The following is an 11,796-nucleotide window of genomic DNA, read 5'->3' as shown; positions in this document are numbered from 1 at the left end:
TCTCCCTGTCAGGGACCCCCCTGGGCTGGGGCAAAGTTACCCCACCTGCGGCTCAGTGGATGAGCTGATCTGGGGTGCAGCGACGGGTAGGAAGCTAGTGTGGGCCTGGGTCCAAGCACTGTCCTGCATGTATCTCTCAGAGAGTTTGCACCAGAAGTTGGGGAGATGTGACGGGGAGGCTTGGGCATCCCCAGCAGTGGTCTCTGGTCATGGAAGAGACACCAGCAGTTCCTGTAGGAGGCAGCCTGGCCATCATCCCAGTGAGAGGATCCAGAGGCCCCAGCAGGCCTGCGCTTGCTCAGCCCCGATCTCTCCAGCAAGGCCCGACGACTCAGACGAGGGTCAGGCTAGGTCTTCGAAGGTACAAGCCTGGGGTGGTCAGGAGTGTGGGGCGTCCTCACAGGACTGGATTACTGGGAGAGGAGTGGGGAAGGGGCACCAAGCCAGGAACCCACCCACCATGTTTCTCTGGCTGGTCCCAGGTTGTTCTACACACATTCCCCTGGAGGAGTAGGGTACATGTTATTTTCATTTCAAACCTTGGGCTTTCGGTGCAGAGTCCTGTGCCCTGAGACCCCATAACTGTGGTCAGATCCATGGAAGTTCACTAGATTGCCCAGTGGTGAGTAGTGGTGTGAAGCTTGGGGACAGCTCCCCATCCCTCCACACTCCCCAGCCGGCCCCTTCCTCCATCCTCAAGCTAAGGCCATGGGATGCGGCACCAGCCCCAAGCCAGACCTTCCAGGAGCTAATTCTCCCCAAGAATAAGTCGCTCGCCCCATCGGCTCTGATCACAGGTAAGAGTTGCTGAGCAATCGACTGAGGTACTTGGGTAAGCTGGTGTGCTTCCACAGATTCGACCACAGCAAAGGTGTCTCAGGGCGCAGGATGGCACTGCAAGCCCAAGTTCTGAAATAAAGACCACATGTGACAGGATGTTTCCACTGGCTGTTGGGAAGACTCTGGATTCTAGGTCACTGACTCACATCAGGACTAGGACAGCTGGCGGTAGTGCCTGCCCGCCTCAAGGTTGTAGGACAGGAGTGAGCTGCTTCCTGGGAACAGGTGTCTCTACCACCACAGCTCACTGGCTACAAGGGAAAGGCCAGAGCTGGGCCTACAGAAAGAGCCACTTCACCTTCCAAACGCACCAGTGCCTGGCGTTATCCAGCAGGAAGTCATGTGACTGCAGGATTTGTCATTCAGCAAACAGACACTCATTGGTGAAACAGCTGTTAATGATGAATAAATCTATCTTAAGACACCAAGAATGAGCCTGGGATAGCAAGAGCATTTCCAGTAAACATGGCTGCCCAAATGATCATTCGCTTAACATAGCCTGTATTTGAGAAGTGTGACTTCTTTGCAAGAAAGTTGAGATTTAGACCCAGTGTAGCCCACTGTGAGGAAGACACAGAGGCATAGAGAACTGGCCAGCACACAGGAGCTCTCCACAAAAGTTGTCTGTGACGACGCAGAGGGCGATCCCCGCACGGGAACTATGACAGCGGCTGGCATGGCAGCTGGGGAGCCTTGGATGACTTAAGGACTGGCTGCCTCCTGGATCACCTGCGTTCCCTAAGCACATGCCGGTCTGCAGGGGAAGCCCAGAGAGTCTAGTGTTCATTCTGAGATTAAAACTTTGATGCATGGAACTTCAAAGCTGAATAATCAAGGCGCAACTGGATATATAAAATTAAAGCCCTTTTAAACATTAAAACTTAGGTGATTGATTTAAATTCATTTGGTCTACTCAGTAATTTATTCTAAAATTTCTAATAGCTGTTAGTTTTCAGATGTCAAAATCAATTACTTTACTTAAATGAATTGGGCTTTCTCTTGTGGCCATAGTTGTCATTTGCCAATGGGGAGAGAAAAGGAGGAAAGAGATAAAGGATTTAGGAGCAGCATCTACAAAACGGTCTCAATTGTTACAACGACCACATTTGGGAGGGCTTTAGGCCTCCTTTAGTGGCTACGGTTAAGACCTAAAATTGGTCCAGCTGGGTGTTGGAGCTGCTCATTTTTCTACCCCATGACAAAGAGGAAGAAGAGGTTAAAGTCAGCCTTTATGCCATGTCTATCAGTGTCATCCCAAATGCCACGAGCTTATCAGTGTCCTCCTGGCTGCCTGGGCTGGAGAGCATCTGTCCAGAGGGGATGGTGCCCAATGACATTCTTGATCCAACGATGGCATGGGTGCCAGGCTAGGAAGACAGTCTCCACGGGCAGGCTGAGAACCCTGTAGGCAGCATCCTTCAGCACATCCCAGATGTGTTCTCTGTGCGCCGGGCATCAGGGCCACCAACTGCTCCAGCCACACTGCTGCAATTTGATGGCACAAAGCAGCAAGTCCACGGAGGCTTTGCCCACGAAGACAGTGAGTTCTGCCCTATAACCGTGGCTGGAGCGTGGGGATGGCAGGCACTCTCTGGAGAGAGTGGCGACCCAGGAGGGCAGTCCCAACAGCTGAGGGCAGTGAGCCCTGCAGCCATGCTGTGCCCACACACCCAGGGAGTTCCACAGAGCTGGGCAGCCAGCGGCAGGGACTGCTCAAGGCCCATCGTGGCGATGTGGGACAAAGACACAAGACTGAATGTAGGTGTGCAGCCTCCAGCAGAGCACGGGAGGATTTGGAAACAGCCTGTCATGGGTCTTCACCCCATCAAAACATTTGTTGGCACTGTGTTAGAATCATTAGGTCATAGAAGCTGAAGTCATGCCTGTGAGTAAGGAGGTCCCCCAAAATTGAGAAGAGGAGGTAACAGTTGGCTTTTTGCTACATAATAAACAAGCATTGATTTGGCACATAAATCTGTGGGTCAGCTGTTTGGGCTGGACTTGGCTGGATGGTTTTATGGGTCCTGGTTGGGCTCTCTCAAAGGTCTAGGTTCAGCTGCTGGTCAACTAGGTAACTGTATTTCTAGGGCTGCTGGCAATTGGTTGGGACATGGATTGCAAGATCAAATAGCATCTGACCCTGCAATTGCACAGCTCGCCAATAAGCTCAGGCTTGCTCCATTGCTGCTAGGCAGACTCTAAGACAGAGATGATGCATGCAAGGCCTTGGTGCAGACCTAGTACAGCATCAGTTCCTCTGCACCAGCCCTGATTCTAGGAATGAGGAAACAGACTCCACCCTACAAAGTCACACTGTGAGGGCTTTGGGTGGGGTGGGTAGAGGCAGAATTCGGGCCATTTTGGCAACTCACACAGGGACCCAGAACTGAGCTGGATGGACATCAATACTTAAGAAACAGGCAGAATAAAAGAAAAGCAGGTAAAAGAGGCCAAGGAATTCATAGAGAAATAAGAAGAGAGCCAGAGATGCTAGCCTCATAGAGCAAGGGAGGAGAGTTCAGGAGGAACTCTCAGCAGAACCAACGTCTAAGAGAATACTTAAAAGGTCTGAAAAATGGCTCTCAAGTTTGGCAACTGCCATGCCTTTGATGGATGTGGCAGGAGCAATTCCAAAGGCAGAAGTCAGATCGCAGCAGGTTGGTTAGCAGCTAGGGCTAAGGAAACCTCTATTTTAAACACACATGACATAGCAATAATAAAGAAAAACAGAGCTGATAGGAATGGGAATGAGTAGAGATTGTAGTTCCAGTTTCATTTTAATGATGGAAGTCCTCATTTGAGAAAGTGTGTGCCGGTGTCCCCAGAACACCATGTGTTTCAAATTTTTATCAAAATTCCTTTGGATCCAGTCTGCATCTCACCTTCATTGAAGTCCTGAGTTGATCGTGCGCTGGTGTGGCTGTAGGAACTATTTCCCCAGTGATAAGAAGATTATCTTCTATTTCTCCCAGAGTTGTAATAGTTCCCATTCAGACCATCTTCAATGCTGTTGCTACAAGTTGATGTCAGTTGGAGATACATGAAAGGACAAGAATTTGTCCTGTTTTGATCTCTACTGCTTGACAAAAGGAGAGATTGTTATTAAATTAGCTTTTCAATGACAGAAGCACTGCAAGTGCATTTTAAGGTAATTCAAAAAAAACCAAAACATACTAGATAAAGCTAAAGTTCTCCTTGAATACTTGTGTCTTCCCAGTGCCTGCTTCTGCTTCCCACAGGTACCCTCTTACCAAGTGGTGTGGACTTTTCAGATCTTTTATGCAGTTATATGCTGTATTCTCATAGAAAACACAGTCATGTGGTAATACATTCTGAGAAATGCATTGTTAGTCGATTTTGTCTTGTACATCATAGAGTATGCCTACACAAACCTAGATGGTACAGGCTACCACACCCCCAGGCTAGATGTTACAGCCTATTCCTCCTAGACTACAAACTTGTACAGCATGTGACTGTACTGAATATAGTAGGCAATTGTAACACAATAGTAAGTATTTGTGTATCTAAGCATAGAGAAGGTACAGTAAAAATACAGTCTAAAAGATTAAAAATGGCGCACCTGTATCAGGCACTTACCATGAATGGAGCTTGCAGGACTAGAAGTTGCTCCGGGTGACACGTGAGTGAATGTGAAGTTCTAAGACATACCGTATACTCCTGTAGACTTCGTAAACACTGTACACTTAGGCTACACTAAAATTATTTAAAATACTTTTCTTTCTTCAATGGTAGATTAACCTTTGCTTACTGTAACTTTTTTTACTTTAAAAACTTAATGTTTTAACTTGACTATTGTGAGAATACTTAGCTTCAAACACAAACACATTGTGCAGCTGTACAAAAATATTCTTTCTCTAAATCCTTATTCCATAAGCCTTTTTCTATTTTTCATTTTTTTTTTTTTTTTTTTTTTTGCTAAAAATTTGACACAAACACACACATTAGCCCAGGCCTACACAGGTCAGGATCATCACTGTCACTGTCTCCCATCTCCAGGTCTGTCCCACTGCAAGGTCTTCAGGGGCAGTGACACGCATGGAGCTGTCATCTCCTCTGAGAACAATGCCTTCTTCTGGATACCTCCTGAAGGACCCACATGAGGCAGCTCGACAGTTAACTTTTTTTTTAATAAGGAGAAGGAGTATGCTCCAAGATAATAATAAAATGTGCAGTATGGTAAATACTAGGCAATGGGAATGTTCCAGCCTCATTATAAACTTATGGGACCATTGCCATGTTTGTGGTCCACCATTGACCAAAACATTGCTCTGTAATACATGACTGTACCTGGTGTAGTCAAACCATGTAGTGTCATTTTATGATTTTGTGTGTTGTTCCTTTAACACATAAATTTAACGATTTTATAGAAGTCATTCTGCACTGTCCGTTTTTATTTTTATTTTTTTAACTAAACAGTGTATCTTCCCTCCACAACTTCATCCATTACAAGGGGAATTTACTGCCTACAGCAGCTCTTTCTCCTGTTCAGAGCATTAGGGCTTCAAATGTATTCGTATTTTGTGTAATACAGTAAGCATTTCTGTTTCTTATTCTTTCAGCTTTGGGGCCATTTCTGAATAGCTAAGAGGAAATATCCAACTTTATTACATTTTCTTAAAACTGGACATCTTTTATTTATTTTCCATTCAGTGTGTTAGAGTTATATCCCTAGTATAGTTTTGCCATTGTGAGGGGTCTTCAAAAAGTTCATGAAAAATGCATATTGTGAAAAAAAACTATACATGAATTCAATTTTTTGCACTAAAATAAACTCATACTGACTTGTTATAACATGTCTGGACAGGATATAGTTTGAGTCACTAAGAAGGACAAAACATCAGTTTGAAAAGAGCTCCCGTCAGAGCAACATGAATTCTGCTAAGACAGAAACAAGAACAAACAACTTTTTAAATTTTTTGGTTTTTTTAGAGACAGGGTCTTACTCTTTTACCCAGGCTGGAGTGCAATAACGTGATCATAGCTCACTGTAACCTCAAACCACTGGGTTCAAGTAATCCTCCCACCTCAGCCTCCCCAGTAGCTGGAACAACAGGTGTGTCCCATCACACCCAGCTATTTTTAATTTTATTCTTTGTAGAGGTGAGGTCTTGCTATGTTGCCTAGGATGATCTCAAAATGGTCTTAGGTAATCCTCCTGCCTTGGCCTCCCAAAGTGTTGGGATTACAGGTGTGAACCATTGTACCCAATCTCAAATATTTGGGTGGAAGAATGGTGAAATCATTGATGCTTTATGAAAAGATTTATGGAGATGCTATTCCCAAAGAAATCAGCAGTTTACGAATGGATAACTTGTTGTAAGAAGTAATGAGATAATTCTGAAGATGAAGCCCTCTGCAGTCAATTTTTAAGGAAAAAAATTGTTTTTGTTCATGTAATAATTAAACAGGACCAATGATTAACAGCAGAAACAACAGCCAACACTATAGAAATCTGAATGGGTTCAGCTCCACAATTCTGACTGAAAAAATAACGTTGAGCAAACGTTCCACTCCACAGGTGCCGAAACTATTGTTCCCAGATTAGCTGCAGACGAGAGCAGAGCTTTCAATGGGAATTTTAAAGAAATGGGATCAACATCCAGAAGCATTTCTTCAAAGAATTGCCACAGGAGCTGAAACACAGCTTTCCCCCATACCATCCTGAAGACAAAGCACAATCAAATAAATGGCTACCAAGGGTAGAAGTGTCCCCGTCAGAGCACAAGCAGACCAGCCAAGAGCAAAGGTCGTGGCAACAGTGTTTTGGGATGCTCACGGCATAGTGTTTGTTGACTTCTTGAAGGGCCAGAGAACGATAACATCTGCTTCTTATGAGAGTGCTTTTAAAGAGTTAGCCAGAGCTTTAACAGAGAGACACCTGAGAAAGCTTCACCAACCAGTCCTCCTCCACCACAACAATGCTCCTGCTCATTCTTCTCATCAAGTAAGGGTGATTTTGCTAGAGTTTTAATGGTAAATCTTTAACCATTCACCTTACAGTCCTGATTAAGCTCATTCTGACTTCTTTACTTCCTAATATTTAAAAAATCTGTAAAGGGCACCCTTTTTTTTCCAGTTAATAATGTAAAAAAGACTGCACTGACATGGTTAAATTCCCAGGACACTTAGTTCTTTAGGGATGGACTAAATGATGGTACCATTGCTTACAGAAGTGTCTGGAACTTGATGGAATTCATGTTGAGAAATAAAATCATATTTTAAACTTTTATCTCTTAAATCCATTTTTTCATAAACTTTTTAAAGTCCTCTCATATGTGAGAAATGTTCTAAATTACATCTTACATTTAGTTATCATAGACATATGGAAAGGCTATTTATTTGATTCTATTAATCAGTATATACATCATCATGCTAAACTTGGGGCTAAGGATTAATGCCAAACTGGGCCTAAGGATAAGATAGTGGTAATGGTTCTGAAATTTATTATTACATAATGTATAATGTAACAATGTTATTTTCCTGACTTGGATAGGCATTTTGTAACTGTGTGGGAGAAACCCCTCATAAAAAATGCATAAAAAATGTACACTGAGGCCATTTGGGGGGGATGGAACATCGTGACCTCAACTTATTCTCAAATGATTGGGGTGGGGGAAAGCATTTTATTGTAGTGTAAGTGACAATTTTTTTATATGTTTGAGATTTCCTAAAGTGTATTAAAAATAATATTTGGATGGGTACAACATATGTCATTCTAGTAATGGATGCTCTAAATGCCCTGACTTCACCACTATACAAGGATGCATGCACTTGTACCCTGATATGGTTTGGCTCTGTGTCCCCACTCAAATCTCACACTGAATTGTAATCCTCGGTGTTGGGGGAGGGGCCTGGTGGGAGGTGATTAGATCATGGAGGCGGTTTTCCCCGTGCTGCTCTCAGGATAGTGAGTTTTCACGAGATCTGGTGGTTTGAAAGTGTGTAGCGCATCCCCTTTTGCTCTCTCTCTCTCTCTGTCTCCTGCCCCACCATGCAAAGACCTGCTTCCTTCCTATGTGTATTCTACCACAATTGTAAGTTTCCTGAGGCCTCCCAGCCATGCTTCCTGTACTGCCTATGGAACTTTGAGGTGATTAAACGCATTTTCTTCATATAGTACCCCGTCTCATGTAGCTCTTTTTAGCGGTATGAGAACAGACTAATACATATCCCATAAACCTACTAAAAATAACAAAATCCCTTTGCCGCGCCTCCTGCTAAGAAAAGGAAGTCTTAAAGAGAGGACAGGAATGAGAGTGTGTAGCCAAGGGCTTTTGAGTGTGTATTACTGCGAGGTCGGCCAATCCAGGCCCGGTGGGAAGTCTCCCGCTGACAGTACAGTCACCTCTGACTCAGCCTCAGCCAGTGAAGGCTCCAGAACAGCCGCAAGGTCCTCGTGTGCAGCCGTCAGTCCCACAGACAGACTCCTTGCCTTGTTCCCATGGCTGCCTTTGGCCCCTCGTATAATTTCTCCTCCCACTTGACTTTTCTGGAAGTTAGAATCCACGATCAGCTGCCAAGTAAGATGATTGTGGTCTCAGCGGAACTGCTTAACGAACAATGTAGACATACTCTTCCAAGGAGAGGGCTGGACAAGCCCCTTTTTGGGGTCCTTCCCAATTCTGTGACTTCTGACAGAAGAATCAGGCACCGGGCAGAGAGTGGCCTGGGCACTGAGTCCAGCCACCTGTTCCTGCTCCCACCCGCTGCACTGAGCCAGAGCCCGGAGGACCTCATAGTTAAACCAGCTCAGCTTTCCGGGCAGTTGATTTCAGGGAAATCTTTAAATAGGAGCAGCTGTTGCTTTCTGAAGGCAGTTTCTGGGAATGTGTCTCCTTAGTTCAAGTAATATGTTGGAATTTTGTTTTAAAATACTGTATTTTTAGAAATACTGAACAGTGATGCCATAAATCAGTTTAGTCACATATTAGGAATTATTATTATTACTTTAATACATATGGAGAAACTAAGTGCACACATGGACGGTGGCGAGGGCAGACATAAAAACAGAGCTTGGACACAGCCTGCACCTACTGCCCCGGAAGCCAGCCCTGGGTAGAGACACAAAGCCCAGCCCCAGCAGCCGACTCATGCAGGTCAAACTTGCAGGAAATCAGATTGGAAACAATAATTCTGTAACAATCGGCCTGATGGCCCAGACGTGATTAATAATTTCCCTAATCTGTGTCCCTACTTCCAACTCAGGAGCAAGAATAGAGAGCCAAACACACTCCCTCACCTCCCTCACACGGCATGGCTCATTCAGCCACAGCCTGCGGCGTCCTCAGACCAGCAGCCACATTAAGGGCGTGCCTGCAGGAGCTTCCCCCTGTCTTCATCATAAGTCCCTCCCACTCCCCTGCCTGCCTTCCAGTACCTGTCAAACTCTTGAGATGGCGGCCGATGCCCTTGCTACAGCAAGCCCCTAATGATATGCTCTGCTTTTCTCATCTGGGTGGTCTCCATTTACTTCCACAATACTTAAATACATTTTGATGCACATTATCCCACCTGATTCTACACACCCCTGCAAGAAGGGTACAGCAGGCATTCCTTGTGTTTTTGAAGGCTTGAAACTTCCAATTACTCAGCTAAAGCTACGGTGAAAGAGAAAAATGATCCAATGACACTTGCTGAAAGGGGAAAGCAGAATTTACTCAAGGGGCAGTGGCAGCAGGTTCAGGGACTGCTGCCGTGGGTCTCCCAGTGGAGGGAGATGAGCTCAGCCCTGATGACAGCACAAGCAAGCACTGGGAATTTGTAGCCAAGGAGTAGGGTGGGGTCAGTGGATGGAAAATGAGTAAGCAGAAATCTCAGGGCCACGGGGGATTGTGGCCAAACCCACCTAGCAGGATTCCTGGGGAAGGCAGGCGGGGTGCTCGGATGTCACCTGGGGAGAGTAAAGGCTGAGGAGCCCACTCAGACATCGAGGGTGACTGAGAAGGGAAGATGACCCTACATATTGTAGGGAAAGGTCAGAAACAGTCACCACAGGACAAGCCCATCCAAATTCAGTGGCCCTCACTGAGATTTTACACATTTCAAGGCTTTTATTTTCAGATTCAGATATCATAAAATCAGGCAAATAAAAATCTTTCCAATTTTTGTCCTTCATGATGATCCTAAATATTCTGAAACAGATCTCAGAGAGTCTACGCGGTCAAAATTGATTTTGCAATAATACTGAGATTTCATTTACGTTAACATGCAATGTGTTTATTATTGCTGTCTTCCAATGAAACAATAAATATTTTTTAAAAGTTCTCAACCTCTGTGTTGAATGTAATAAATATGGCTATGACCTACATAAACAGAAGCTGAGGTCTTTGTTAAGTTCTAAGAGTGTTACAAGTGCCCAGAGATCAAAAAGGTAAAACCACCATTTGAGGACAAAACTCCCTTTCTCCTTGCCGAAACCACAGGCATGCCTGGATGCGTCTCCCTGCTGTTGCCGCTATGAGTGTGTTCACCCGTATTTCAGAATAGAAACCTGAGGGCGAGGGTGGTGCTGCATTCTGTGTGCTATCTTGACTGGGCCGCAGGCTACCCGTATTTAGTCAAACATGACTCTGGGTGTGTCCGTGAAGGTGTTTCTGGAAGAGACTAACATTTGAATCCGTGGACTGGGCAAAGCACATGGCCCTCCACAGTGCAGGTGGCCTCACCCAACCAGTTCAGGCCTGAATGAGACAAAAAGGCTGCCCCTCGCCCATGCCAGGTCAGTGGGAACGCCTCTCCCTCACTGCCTCCGGCTGAACATCGGTCTTGTCCTGCCATTGGACTCCAACTGAAACATCGGCCCTTTCGGGGTCTCAAGCCTGACGGCTTGGCCTGGAACTTACACCGCGAGGGGCTCTCCTGGGTCTCCCGGTTGTCGACTGCAGACCTTGGGCTCGTCAGCCTCCATGATCATGGGAGCTCAGACAGCTTAGACAGCAGGCAACCACAGCAGTATTGATGGCCGTCCCTCCCCCTACATTTTTATTTATTGTATAAATAAAAATATATACAATTTTTATTTATGATTTACAATACATTTTAAAAACTAAAAAATGAAAAACATAATGTTTTTGTCATGAGACATTCTTACTAATATAGTAAGTTTTCTTTTTACAACAGAGAAGAAAGGGAACCTGTCTTGGTCCATTTTGTGTTGTTATAAGAGAATGCCACAGAGTAGATAATTTATAAAGAAAAGAAGATTATTTCTTAAGGTTGTGGAGGCTGGGATGTCCGAGATCAAGGTGCTGGCATCTTGTGAGAACATTCTTGTTGTGTCATCCCATAGTGGAAGCTGCAAGGGCAAGGGAGTGTTTGAGAGAGCATAAGAGGAGCCAAACTCACTTCCATAACAAATCCAACCTCTCAATAAGTAACCCACTCACTCCATAAGACATTAGAGCCCTCAGATCTAATCACCTCTTATTAGGCCCCACCTCTCAACACTGTTGCATTGGGGATTAAGTTTCCAACACATGAGCTTTGGGGGATACATACAAACCACAGCAGAACTTATTTTAAAAGAAAATGTAACTGATTCTAAAAGTCAAATACATGGCCTTCTGGTAATTAAAGTGGGATGAAATTTTAGATACTAAGATGGAGGCTTACTAAAATGTATATAAGAATTTTATATGCAATTTTCCAATAAAACTTGGCATTTGTAATATATTTAGACTTGAATACTGTAATGATTTTACTCTCCAACTGCTTATATATTTATTGTTATTCTATTTTCAAAATAAGCTCTGCTAATAAAAGAGCTACATCTTCATAGAATAAGGCAGGAAGGTAGCCTGTCATTCTAGGGACAAAGGATATATTTTATGTTAAAAAGCAAACTTCTCTGCCCCAAGACTGACCAGAGTGCCCTCACTAGGAAGGGGCTGGGGTCTGTCCCCGGGATTGGCTAGCACCTCCCAGACTCAGGTGGCC

Source organism: Theropithecus gelada, chromosome 17 (assembly GCF_003255815.1).
Source record: "Theropithecus gelada isolate Dixy chromosome 17, Tgel_1.0, whole genome shotgun sequence".
Lineage (NCBI taxonomy): Eukaryota > Metazoa > Chordata > Mammalia > Primates > Cercopithecidae > Theropithecus > Theropithecus gelada.
Note: the sequence above shows the minus strand (reverse complement) of the source record.